The 15,000-nt window shown below is 35.4% G+C and overlaps 1 protein-coding gene across 1 annotated transcript in view; it reads right to left on the bottom strand.

Moving 5' to 3' along the window:
• Nucleotides 1–15,000, bottom strand: part of LOC135201325 (transcription factor Zelda-like) — a 66,963-nt gene that overhangs the window by 48,116 nt on the left and 3,847 nt on the right. The window lies entirely within an intron of this gene.

Genomic DNA, 15,000 nt, shown 5'->3' with positions numbered 1-15,000 from the left:
GAGAGAGAGAGAGATAGGAGAGATGAGAGAGAGAGAGAGAGAGAGAGAGAGAGAATTTGTCGTCAGATATTTGGCTATTAATCTTCCCAAAAATTAGTCGTGGAATCAATTGATAAGGGATCGTAGTAAGAAAAGGAGAGAGATAGAGGGAGAGAGGAGAAGAGGGGGAGCGAATGAGACGAGAGAATTGGTCGTCAGGGATGGCTTATAAAAAAACCCTTCCCATTAGTCATGGAAAATCAATGACTAAGATCTTCCCAGAGAAAAGAGATGAGAGAGAGAGAGAGAGAGAGACGAGAGGATGAGAGAGAGAATTTGAATCGTCAGATGAGAGAGAGAAGAGAGAGATTTTGGTCGGTCAGATATTTGGTATTAAAACTTCCCAAAATATTAGTCATGTGGAATCAATGCTAAGGATCTTCCCAGTAGAAAAGAGATGAGAGGAGAGAGATAGAGAGAGAGAGAGGAGAGAGAGGAGAGAGAGAGAGAGAGAGAGAGAGAGAGAGATTTGTCGTCAGATATTTGGCTATAAAACTTCCCAAAATATTAGTCATGGAATCAATGCTAAGGGATCTTCCCAGTAGAGAGAGAGAGAGAGAGAGAGAGAGAGAGAGAGAGAGAGAGAGAGAGAGAGAATTTGTCGTCATATATTTGGCTATAAAACTTCCCAAAATATTAGTCATGGAATCAATGCTAAGGAATCTTCCCAGCAGAAAAGAGAGAGAGAGAGAGAGAGAGAATTTGTCGTCAGATATTTGGCCATAAAACTTCCCAAAATATTAGTCATGGAATCAATGCTAAGGGATCTTCCCAGTAGAGAGAGAGAGAGAGAGAGAGAGAGAGAGAGAGAGAGAGAGAGAGAGAGGAGAGAATTTGTCGTCATATGGCTATAAAACTTCCCAAAATATTAGTCATGGAATCAATGCTAAGGAATCTTCCCAGCAGAAAAGAGAGAGAGAGAGAGAGAGAGAATTTGTCGTCAGATATTTGGCCATAAAACTTCCCAAAATATTAGTCATGGAATCAATGCTAAGGGATCTTCCCAGTAGAAAAGGGAGAGAGAGAGAGAGAGAGAGAGAGAGAGAGAGAGAGAGAGAGAGAGAGAGAGAGAGAGAATTTGTCGTCAGATATTAGGCCATAAAACTTCCCAAAATATTAGTCATCGAATCAATGTTAAGATATTATGTTTTTCGTTGCACTGTTTCTTTACAAATTACCACTGTAAGAACAGTAGCTCTTAAATATTTTCAAATAAAAAAAAATCCCAAAATACTAGGCATTTCTCACTAAGAATTACCACTAAAATATTTGAGCTTAAAAATTCCAGAAAATTGCCAAAAATTCTGGACATAAAATCAATTTAAAGGATTTACTTTCTTTCTGCCACCTTCCTAAATTTATAACTAAAAGGACAATAATTATTGTCCTTATAGCTTCCCAAAATACCGGACATTAAATGAGCTAAAGAATTATTAACTTTCATTTTGTCCTCTCTAGATTACCACTAACATGCTGGCATATAATATTATTTCAATGCCAAGTCATTCACTGGGTTAGTCAAAGAAGTCCCATTACGTCAATAGGTCAGAAGACACGAAGACGAAGTTCAGTGCCAAAATGGAGCCACATACAGGCCTCTAGATAAACAATTCTAACTCACGAAGGCTAAAGAAACGTAGGACGAGAATTCCCGGACTTTGACGGGAGAGAGAAAACAATATTAATCCCGTGCAATTCCATGTGGGTTACAGATTTCCCCTGAATGAACGCGGCTTCACAGAATACAATTAAGCGGTGTCAATGTTACTTGCTGTTATTTCAGCTGCTCTTTCTCTCTCTCTCTCTCTCTCTCTCTTCTCTCTCTCTCTCTCTCAATGTTAGTGCCTGAGGCTTCAGGTGATAACAAGAGAATACCCTTTCACACCAATACCTCCAGTACTTGTTCTCTCTCTCTCTCTCTCTCTCTCTCTCTCTCTCTCTCTCTCTCTCTCTCTCTCTCTCTCTCTGGCTTCACGTATTTGCTGACTGACGAGTATTCGTGGCTCAAAGAGTTCATTAAATTCTCCTGCAATTCGAAGCTCAGGCAGAAAATTCCTCTTTCGTACGTTCGCGTCACAGTTTTCGTCCCCCAGTACAGATGTGACGCCAGATGATTAAATGTTAAATCAATCAAAGCCTCCAGAAACAGAGGCATTGCTCGTACTTGACATTTAGATGACAGGGAACTCAATCATGTTTGATATTCCCTGGAGCTTTTACAGAATTCCTATCTGCCTAATTTATTCTGACAATACAATCACATCAAATCTGACAAAAAGATTTTTATCTGTTCTGGTAATAATTTGATCTACTCTGACAATAATAATTATATGATTAATAGATAACTGTTTTCAGTCCTCTGTCAATGAGAATTAAATCTGCTCTGACAATAAGAATTGTATCTGCTCTAGCAATCAGAATTTTATGTACTCTGACAATCTGATATATATATATATTTATATATAATCCTATATATATATATATATATATCTATATATATATATCATATATATATTTCTCTGACAATCAGAATTATATCTACTATGACAATGAGAATTACAACGTCTATGGTAATTAAAATTATACCTACTCTGACGATTAGAACTATATCTACTCTGACAATAAGAATTATATCTACGTTGACAATCAGAACTGTATATATTGTGACAATGAGAATTATATCTGCACTGACAATGAGAATTACATCTGATCTGAAAATGAGAATTATATCCGCTGTGACAATCAGAATTATATCTAAGCTGACAATAAGAATTCGATGATTATTTGAAAATTATTTCCATTCTTAAGTGATTTCTCACTAAACAATTATTCACAAAATTGAGGAAATATTGAAAGCATGAAATGCGTGAAAAGCAAAACAGATATACGCTAAAATGATAAAACTGAAGAAAATTAAAAAAAAGTATAAAAAGCAAAATAGAAAAAGGATAAAAATTCTCACCAATATTTTGGAATGAATAAAAGACAAAGGAACGAAAGTAAATAAATGTGAAACAAAACTAAATGATTCCGCGAGAAAAGAAGATTAGGAATAATGCTTAAAATCCGAACAAAGGAAAAAAACATAAAAGGGAGAAATAAGATCAAAAGTGAATATAAAAGAGCACAATTTAAAAAAAATCTCTTACGGAAGGAAAAGATAAAACAAAGAAAACGAAATTAGTAAAAGACAAAGGAAGAACGGTATTTGGAAAGAGGAAATAAAGAGTAATGTAAGAAAATAAAGAGCGATTCTAAAATTGAAAAGAAAACGGATTATGTGGAGATAAAAAATCTAACAAGTGATAACGATTTCCAATAGGATGAAGTAGGGGGCACGTAAAACAAATAAAAAGTAGATGAATGAATAAATAAATAAATGAGTAAATAAAACAGATGAATAAATGTAGAGACATAAATAAAGGAAATAAATTAATAAAAAGTAACACTGGCGTCTATGGATACGTACTTATATCCATAGTGAAATTTGTGGTCCATAACTTGTGGTGTATTCTCAACGCATATTAGCTAAGAGCAGCACACCTTGATTTATATATTCCGACCTGACCTGACCTGACCTCATCCAGGGCGCTCAGGCCTTCCTGACCAAGGGAGAGGAGGGGGGGGGGGGGTAGAGAGTTTGGAGGAGGGTGCTCGTTCCCAGGAATATCGGCTCATAATTAAACTGCTGGTGTATGATTTAGCGCGCATGCGCCTTACCTTCCATCCAGTGCGTAACTGCGTCTTGAACAATCAATTAAATAGCAAACTTCAAGAGGGAAAAAAAAACTCTGCATTTTCAGGAAAGGAGAATTTACACTTAAACTTTCCGGGAAGGAAATATATACACCGAAGCTGCTAAGGAAGGAAAAAAAATAGCACCAAAACTTCCAGGGAAATCAAAACTTCCAAGGGATGGAAATTATACACCAAAACTTTCCGGAAAGGAAAAATATACATCAGAATGCCCGGGGAAGGAAAACTATGCGTAGTAAACTTCCGAGGAAGGAAAGAATATAACCAAAACTTCCACGGAAGGCAAAAAATATACACCAAAACTTCCCAGGGAAGGAATATATATGCAAAACTTCCATTGAAAGAGGAAATATACAACAAAATTTCCAGGGAAGGAAAAATACACAATAAAACTTCCAGGAAAGGAATTTACATCAAAACTTCCAGGGGAGGACAAATATGCACCAAAACTTCCAGGGAAGGAAGAGTACAAATCAAAACTTCAAGGGAAGAAAAAATACACAATAAAGCTCCCGGGGAAATATACTCCAAAACGTCCAGGAGAGAAGTATACATCAAAACTTCCCAGCAAAGAAAAAAAAATACCCACTTCAACTTCCAGGAAGGAATCATTTAGACTCAAGTATGAAAACAACTTTGAAATTTCGGTTAAAATTGCTAACTCTAACTTCGCCTTTTCCAGGTCTCTCTCTCTCTCTCTCTCTCTCTCTCTCTCTCTCTCTCTCACTTTGCCTCTTAAACCTTGGTTAAAATTTCTAACTAAACTTCACCCCGTCCTGGTTTGAAATTAGCTCGTCTCTCTCTCTTCTCTCTCTCTCTCTCTCTCTCTCTTCAACTTTGATTAAATTTGCTAACTAAACTTCACCCTTTTCTGGTTTAAAACTCTCTCTCTCTCTCTCTCTCTCTCTCTCTCTCAACTTTGATTAAATTTGCTAACTCACTCTGGTTTAAAACTCTCTCTCTCTCCTAAACTGTGGTTAAAATTGCTAACAAAAACTTCACCTATTCCCGGTTTGATTCTCTCTCTCTCTCTCTCTCTCCTTCTTGATGTCTGTGAGAAACTTTTGCAGACTGGAATGTCAAAAACCTGACGAATGGTCGTCCACGAATCAAGACCAAGTGACGATGAAAAAAAAAATAAAAAATAAAAATAAAAAAGTAGAAAAAAAAGTGAGTAGAACGGATGTCTTCATTATAAGTAAAAATAACCTATTACTGTTGGATGTAACATTCTCACTATTATCATTAACGTTATTATTGAAGACTCATGTCGTAGCTGTTTGCTAATTTCACTATCATCCTCATCATAATTGCTGTCGTATATAGAATGGAATATAGAATTTAGCCCAAAGGCCAAACACTGGAACCTATGAGGTCATTCAGCGCTGGAAGGGAAACTAAGTTCTCCTGTTTCCGCAGCTCAACAACCATTCCCTTTTTAGGGAGTGAGGGCGAGTGGGGTGGGGATGGGGGTGGGGGGTGGGGGGATTTAACGGGGAGGGGAATATTTGAGGGACTGACTCACCTCTAATAAGGCATCGCAAGAACTGCTTTCCAGTTTTCCTTGTTAGTGGAGACTGGAAGCAGCAGCAGTACTACTTGCTTTGCATTTCACCGTCGTGTGTGTACCTTCGGGAGAAGTCCTTGACCATAATACGTTTTCAAGGGAATGATTCCCTTTTACGGATTCCCTTTTTATGGATTCCCTTTTTACAGACTCCCTTTTTCTGGATAACCTTTTAAGGATTCCCTTTAATGGATTCCCTTTCAAGGAGTCCCTTTTATGGAATCCCCTTGTATGGATTCCCTTTTTACAGATTCCCTTTTAATGGATTCCCTTTTTATGGATTCATTTTTACATTTTCCCTTTTATGAATTTCCTTTTAATGATTACCTTTTTCGGATCCCTTTTACGGATTCCATTTTAATGGATTCCATTTTATGGGTTCTCTTGTATGGATTCCCTTTTATGGATTCTTTCCCGGAATCGCTTTTACTGATCCCTTTTCACCTTTCCTTTTCCGGTCCCATGCCGATTCCAAAAAAGGATTGCCTTTTTATGGAAAAAAAATTTTTTAAAAAACGGATCCCTTTCTGGAATCTCTTTTACAGATTCCCTTTCACGGATTCCCTTTCAAGGAGTCCCATATGCAGATTCCATTTTAAAGAGCCCTTTTTATGGATTCCCTTTTACGGATCCCATTTCTGGAATCCCTTGTCGGATTAACTTTGAGGAATTCCTGTTGCAGATTCCCATTTACATGACTTTCAAAAAGAACACAGAGAGAGAGAGAGAGAGAGAGAGAGAGAGAGAGAGAGAGAGAAAACAAGGACGTCGAAGGAACCGATCTGCATTTAATTACCTAAAGGAGGCCTCCTTTCAACCGGACGCAACTTCACCAGGTGCTGATTGTAACTTGGCACTTAGGACAAAGTTGCCCAGGCGGAGAGGATGATGGGATAGGATGAGAAAGCCAATCCTTCTCATTATGAGAGAGGGTGACGAGGATTTTATTAGTCTTGAGTATCTATTCTGTTTGAATCAGGAACTTTTTTTTTGTTCCCAGAAACATAAATCCTACTATTGTATTTGTTTTGGTTTTTCTAAATGGACCGTTTCTACTCTAAGAGACATATTGAATGATAGTATTCTTCATAGAACACACACACATATATTTATAACTGTATATATATATATATATATATATATATATATATATATATATATATATATATATATATATATGTATGTGTGTGTGTGTGTATAAACTCGCCTAATACTACCACCACTTTTATTCCAAAAAATTTGTCATATTCTTTCATTTCACTGAGCAAATCAACCTTCATTTTGTTTTTTTTTTCAGCAAAATCATGGCTAAGAATTATATTAATAAATCTGTTTTTATATCAATATGAAATTTTGAATTAAATTCTGCCTAATGATCCATTAGAAGTAAACGAAAGATGGAAGAAAGTACAATAAAACACGTCAGATTCACAAGGAACGAACTTTCTCCGCCCTTTCGCTTTCTCTTTGGAAGTTTTTTTGTCGTCTCTTCCAGAGTTTTTTTTTTTTCTCTTATAATTATTTTATCATTTCTAACTCCATTTACCGGTATGACTTTATCCTTTCTCAGTGAAATATTGACATATCACCTGTATTTTCTCTCTCTCTCTCTGAGACAACCATATCATTCATTTCTGACTCTCCCCCTCCCTCCCTCTTCAAAGAAGGCCATATCGTCTACATTCTCTCTCTCTCTCTCTCTCTCTCCTCTCTCTCTCTCTCTCTCACTAAAACAGACAAAACCAGAATCTCATCTCAGAAGCCACGGGTAAATAAGACCAGGCCTTTCTCTTTAATAGAAAAAAAAAGAGAAAAAGAAATGAAATCCAGCTAGATTGAATATCATTAGGCAAGAGAACTCTTTTGTGTAGTGACCGAGGATGGGGAATTTCTTGAGTCAACAGAAACTTGGAGGGAGGGAATAAAAGTGAGGTATTCCGAGTTATTATTCACAGGTTCCACAAAAGAATTCCAGTGGTCTTAGTACTCCTTTCTCTGGATTTACGTTTAGGACTTGCAAGGGAGAGCGTGTTTGTAAAGCTTAAATAAGCTAGGAACCGTACACACGTGTAAGCCTGTGCATGTATGCATGTATGTATGTATGATGTATGTATGTATGTATGTATAGTATGTATGTATATATATATATATATATATATATATATATATATATATATATATTACTATATATTATATATATATGTATATATATATATATATATATATATATAAAATAAAATATTTCCATAATCTTTACATCGCAAAAGTACGTAAACAAATCAATAAACGAAATACCTCGCTATCACATAAGTATATGCGTTATACCTTTCGTAGCAACACTAATCATTCTGACAGCTGTCTGACAATATGCTGATTTATTACTGTGGAATAGGTAAAGAAACGTCCTAGGTTTAGATATATATATTCTAAGAACATTATGACAAAAAATTAGACCAATTTTCGGCTCAAATTAAGAGGGCCAGAAAACTGAAATGAAACGTCACGACCGGCCCTCTTGGCTCTGTCACGACCAGAACCCATGCTCTTGGGGAATATTCATTTTCATTTACATTTTCCAGGTCCTATTATTATCTTGCTCTTAGATTTTATTTAATTTTCTTTATCTTGTCCACAAAAAAAAGTTACCATAACGTAAAGCTGTTCTAAGATACCTGTCTGATCTCTCTGCACCGTTTTCTGACATCTCTGACCCTTCCTGACCTCTCTGACAATTTCTGACAATTTCTGACACCTCTGATTTTTTCTGAACCTTTCGACCTATCTGACCCTTTCTGACCTCTCTGACCTGTTCTGACCTCTCTGACCCTTACTGACCTGTTCTGACCTCTCTGCCATTCTCTGACATCGCTGACCTTTTCTGACCTCTCTTTGACCTCATTGACCCATTATACTAATCCCAACGGACATAGGGCTAGCCCAGTTTCAATACCTTTGACAGCAACTTAACCTACCAAAGAAAGATTTTGAATGCCTCGAAATAAGCCTAAATGAAAGGCAGTTTATCATCAGAGAAGATGTTCTTTCGACATCGGATGTACGTTATTAGAGCCGCGACGTCTTAGTGAGAGAGAGAGAGAGAGAGAGAGAGAGAGAGAGAGAGAGAGAGAGAGTTAAAGCTGCAACATCTTAGTGAGAAGTCACACTGTGCTTCCCTTTCGCAGGAAACAATTGAAAAACGACTCCCAAAAAAACACACACAAAAAAGGGGCTTGATACAGAGCGACCTTCGACCCAGATAGACAGAGAGAGAGAGAGAGAGAGAGAGAGAGAGAGGCTATCATGGCCATAATCCACTGCAGTTCTTCCGACATATTGCTGATAAATTTCTGAGCCCCGTGTCCATTCCGAACTGAAAGGTGCTGGTAGGAGGGGGAGGAGGAGGAGGAGGAGGAGGAGGAGGTAGGAGGAGGAGGAGGAGGAGGAGAAAGGGAGTGGAGCGAAATGGACGTGAAATATAAGGATGAGAAAAGACTGAGGGGAGAGATAGGACCCGATCAGAACAGGATTTGCAAGGTTGGACGTCGTAACACGAAGGTTGAAAATTTACATAGCAAAAACACTGAAACATCCCTGTGCGCACACACGTACATAATTGTTTATATATGACTATATACACAACAAACCAATGGTTACATATAATATTATATTATTATACTTTATAATATATTATATTAACATATATACTTCTGCAAAACATTCCTTCCTCGTGGGCAATACTTTCCCCTAATTACCAATGGAAAGGATCTCACTTCTGCCAAAATTTCTCCACACTCTGGGACAAACGAGAATACCTTTAATAATAATAATAATAATAATTAATATAATAATAATAATAATAATAATAATAATAATAATAATAATTCACACAGTAGAGTATAGCATGTGGTAAATATCGGAAAACAAACTGCATTTGTATCAAACCTCCAAAAAGGATAAAAATTTTGATTAAAAAAAAAAGAAAAAAAAAAGGTCCATGATTCGTGCATGGACGGAACAGCGCAGGAATGCCATTTTTCACGGCCAATCAAGAATGACACGTAATTTGAAATACGTAATGAAAACTTCGTTTTTGTGTACAACGATTTTTTTTAATATTAGGATTTCCAAGGCTTTGTATATCACGACCTGTTGAATGTCTGTTGACGAGCTTAATATATATGAATGCATATAGTATTTATAAATACACACACACACATATATACATATATATATATATATATATATATATATATATATATATATATATGTATATATATATGCTAAAAAATCACGGTAGATGCGCGTGACTTCATAAATAAGCGAATCCCACAGGAAAATGATAGTCAGAAATCCAAGCGCTTTCGTCTTTACTCAGACATTGTCTGAGTAAAGACGAAAGCGCTTGGATTTCTGACTGTCATTTTCCTGTGGGATTCGCTTATGTCTATATATATATATCTTATATAAAATATATATACTACATATATATATATATATATCTATAATATATATTCTATATATATATATATATATAGGTATATATATATAAGTTTTGACACAGAAGAAAATGGACAGGCGATCGAGCCAGCAAAAAACTTTCGGTTAACACGACCTTTACTTATTAGGCACAACTGATCATACAGAGCAAAAGCATACTTGTACAAAGTAGGCTTAATATCCAAACTGACTCTCGGCTCGGCCAACGTGGAACAGAGGAATTTATTTTCTGGTGATAGAAATTCATTTCTCGATACAATGTGGTTCGGATCCCACAATAAGCTGTAGGTCCCGTTGCTAGGTAAAACCATTGGTTCCTGGCACGTTAAAAATATCTAATCCTTCGGGCAGCCCTAGGAGACTGTTTATCAGTCATGGTCTGGTAAAAACTAAGATATACTTAACTTTATCCAAACTGACATTACAAGATTAGCATAAGGTCGATTTCACTATACAGAAACGAGAAAACGCATGAGGGCAAGATTAGCGATTTTTAGGCAGCCACACCTTGGAGGAGCACTCACGTGGTCAACAGATGATTCATCCAGAAAACAATACTTTTTGAAAAACAAGGAGGCTTATACGACTCGGTACCGTGAAATTTACAAAAACGTTCCAATAAATGAGTGAAAAGACGAAAATAGGATATAAATATAGCGAGAGAGAGATAGAGAGAGAGAAAGAGAGAGAGAGAGATAATAACTATATACATGTGGTACTAATTAATTAGTAGTTCATTTATTTTAAGGTCCTTCATAAACATTTACAAATATATGAGTCCAAAATGGTACAATCCTAGACTAAGATTTAGGTTGTTTTTACTAGTGATTTGTATAATTGCTGATTCCAGTAAATTTCTTGAAACATAATCATTAGACCTAGCAATTACAGAGATATATATCGCCCCAATTTATACAATGAGATTTTTCTCTCAGATGGATAAACAGTGCATTTGAAGTCTGGGCTGTTCTAACTGAATACATATGCTGCTTAATACGTACACATAAAATTTTACTTGACTGACCGGCGTAAAAAGATGTGCAATCCTTACAAGGAAATTTTTAAATGATGTTATTTGTTACGGGACTATTCTTAATTAGCATATCTTTAATGGTATTGTTATAAGAGAACACTACATTAACATTAAACGATTTAAATATTGATTTTATGGTTTCTAATCCACGAAAGTAAGGCAAGCTAAGTACATTTTTAGGGGTTTCTTTTTCATTACTAGCAACACTATAAAACTTTTTGTGAGCTTTTTGATAACATAAATCAGTTATATGAGATGGGTAGCAGAGATGGTTTCCTATCTTTTTTACGTATTCTATTTCTTGGTCAAGATATTGTGGACTCGTGATACGCAAAGCACGTATGAAGATAGAAGAAAAAATTGAAATTTTAATATTAAGCTGAGCTGCTTCGTCACCTCTTTCTTCAAGTCCTTACTGGCGGCGCACTCTACCAGAATTCCCTTGGAATTCTTGAAAAAATGCCTGGCGGAACAAGTATTACCTAAGTCGTTGCTACCACGCCGCATAGGGAGATACGACCAACATCCGTTTAATGAATTTTCTTCAATGATGTTAAAACGTCACATTGCTACCGTGAAACTAGAGGAAAAGGAGAAATTTAAAGAATTGGAAAAAGCCCGACGCAATTTCAACTATTCGATTCCCGCTGATTGGAAACACGCATTAAGGCAAGAAACATATGGAAAACTTCATAGTACTACAGACACTTCGATTAGAAAAGTGGATAAAAAATTAAACCACCTTATCGACAACAGTGATTGGACCAATAATGCTAGAAGTGATCATGTGGTGAATTTATCAAGCAAACAAATAAGTGATAATGCAGTGCGTGCATTAGGCTTTGGGTTGTCTTTCTTAATTTGTGACAAACCCTCAGCTTTATCAATAGCGACATCTCTATATAAGTTTGATAAATACTGTGACCTACCACAAAATTATTTAGACATTATCAAAGGCATGACTTATAGTGCTACGCATGCCTATCATGAAAATAACTTCCCGATCGTTACAGAAAAAGTTTAAAAGAATTGAAGAATGATAATAGCTTACTCATTACTAAGGCTGATAAATCCAATAGTTTAGTAGTTCTGGACAAAACTGACTACATATCCCGCATGCATACTTTATTAGAAGAGGAAACAACTTACAAAAAACTCACAAAAAATCCGTTGGACCAAGTAATAAAAAACTTTAATATCAATATGAAACAAATTCTTAAAGATAAAAAAGAACTCTTGTGTAAATTAACAGTACAGTGTCCCTCATTACCTTATTTATATGGCCTAGTTAAAACTCATACGGAAAACAAACCTATGCACCCAATTATTAGCACTGTAGGATCAATTGCTTATAAACTATCTGAATAGATTACTAAATTGTTATTCCCGCTACTTGGAACTGTATCTAATTCTCACATCAGGAATTCTCTTGATCTTGAGGAAAAATGAAATAACATTGTACTAAACCCTAGTGATATCTTTGTCAGTTTTGATGTATGTTCCTTGTTTACAAAAGTCCCTATTAACTCTGTGCTAGAATATTTAAGTAATGAACTTGTATTGCATGAATTGCCTATGTCCGTTAGTCACATAATTTCATTGATTAAGTTGTGTATTTGTAATTGCAGATTTATTTTTAATGGAGAATATTACCAACAAATATTTGTTATGGCCATGGGTAACCCTTTATCACCTCTCCTTTCAAACTAATATATGGAATTTTTTGAAAGACAACACCTCCCGAATATAACACTTATCCCCTTAAAATGGTACAGATATGTAGATAACATCTTAGTAGTCTTACCCGTTGGTATCGATGTAAATGATGTATTGTCTAAATTGAATAATTTAGTGCCATCCATAAAATTCACTGTAGAAATTGAAAATAACAATGTCATCCCTTCCCTAGATGTATTAATGGATAGAGAATCTTTCCACTGAAAATTCAGTATTTATAGAAAACCCACAAATAATTTAAAATATGTACATTTTTATTCTGGCCACTATCTTAATATTAAATTTTTTTTTTCTTCTATGTTCTTACGTGCTTTGCGTATCACGAGTCCACAATATTTGGCCATGAAATAGAATACATAAAAAAGATAGGATACCATCTCTGCTACCCATCTCATATAATTGATTTATGTTATCAAAAAGCTCACAAAAAGTTTTATAATGTTGCTAGTAATGAAAAAGAAACCCGTAAAAATGTACCTGGCTTGCCTTACTTTCGTGGATTTGAAACCATAAAATCAATATTTAAATCGTTTAATGTTAATGTAGTGTTCTCTTGTAACAATACCATTAAAGTATGCTAATTAAGAATAGTCCCGTAACAAATAACATAATTTACAAATTTCCTTGTAAGGATTGCACATCTTTTTACCCCGGTCAGTCAAGTAAAAATTTGTGTACGTATTAAGCAGCCATATTGTAATTCAGGTTAGAAAACAGCCCAAGACTTCAAATGCCATGTTTTTATCCATCCGAGAGAAAAATCTCATGTATAAATTTGGGGCGCGATATATATCTCTGTAATTTGCTAGGTCTAATGATTATGATTCAAGAAATTTACTGGAATCAGTAAATATACAAATCACTGATAAAAACAACCTAAATCTTAGTTTGGGATTGTACCATTTGGACCCGTATATTTGTAAAATGTTTATGAAGGACCTTAAAATAAATGAACGACTAATTTATTAATACCACATGTATATAGTTATTCTCTCTCTCTCTCTCTCTTGTCGCTATATTTATATCCTATTTTCGTCTTTTCACCCATTTTTTGGAACATTTTTGTAAATTTCATTTTTCAAAATGTATTGTTTTCTGGATGAATCATCTGTCTACCACGTGTGTGCTCCTCCAAGGCGTGGCTGCCTAAAAATCGCTAATCTTGCCCTCATGCGTTTTCTCGTTTCTGTAAAGTGAAATCGACCTTATATGCTAATCTTGTAATGTCAGTTTGGATATTAAGCCTACTTTTACAAGTATGCTTTTGCTCCGTGGCAGAAACTTAACTTTCACTTATACATAGCATGGCGTTTAATATAACTTTGTGATCAATTATTCAATAATATATATATATATATATATATATATATATATATATATATAAATACTGGCAAAACTATGAAAGATGCCTAGTTTCTTTCCCCTTATCCTAATCCTACGTGCATTTTGCCTTATCTTAATAATAAACATATCCAAGGCTTACCAATGTTAGTGTTCCTACAGTACCTTTAAAAACAGGTTTTCTCCCTATGCTATTCTACGTTTGACGAGATGTCCCCCCCCCCCCCCCCCACCCCCCCCGCCCCGCCCCAAGAAAAGATTAGGGTACTGAACTACGAAGACTGGCTAAGGAAATATATTCAAAATAAGATTTTGTGCAAGAGGATATTATTTTCCCCCACGATGAATATATTTACCAAGAAAGGATCATAAGTATTTCCACGGAGGATATGTTTATCGAAATGGGATTATATTTCCAGAGAGAATATGTTTATCGAAAAAAGTATTATATTTCCAAGCAGAATATGTTTACATAAATAGGATTCTATTTCCACGGAGAATATATTTATCAAAGTAAGATTATATTCCCACGGAGAATATGTTTATCGAAATAGAATATTTCCACGGAAAATGTATTTATCGAAACAGGATTATATTTCCATGGAGAATACGTTCATCGAAAAAGGATTATATTTCCACGGAGAATATGTTTATCGAAATAGAATAACACTTCCACGAAGAATATGTTTGGCGAAAAAGATTATATTTCCACGGAGAATACATTTATAAAAAAAAATATAACATTTCCATGGAGAATACATTTATCAAAAAAAAGGGTTATATATCGACAAAGAATATGTTTAAAAAAAAAAAAGGATTATACTTCCAAGGGGATTATGTTTATAAAAGAATTTTGATAAGGGAAAAGAACGAGACACGGAGGTACGATAGAATAGTTGCAACTCCTCCAAGGGACATATTTTAAGAGTCTGCTTCTGCCCGCTTAGCGCATGCGCATGACTCCTGCAACCTCTCACCAAGGGAGGTCCCATAGCCGCTGAGTTAGACTTTCAGAAATGCAATTGCAATG

The sequence above is a fragment of the Macrobrachium nipponense genome, chromosome 28 (assembly GCF_015104395.2).
Source record: "Macrobrachium nipponense isolate FS-2020 chromosome 28, ASM1510439v2, whole genome shotgun sequence".
Lineage (NCBI taxonomy): Eukaryota > Metazoa > Arthropoda > Malacostraca > Decapoda > Palaemonidae > Macrobrachium > Macrobrachium nipponense.
This window is presented reverse-complemented; position numbering and strand designations above follow the sequence as displayed.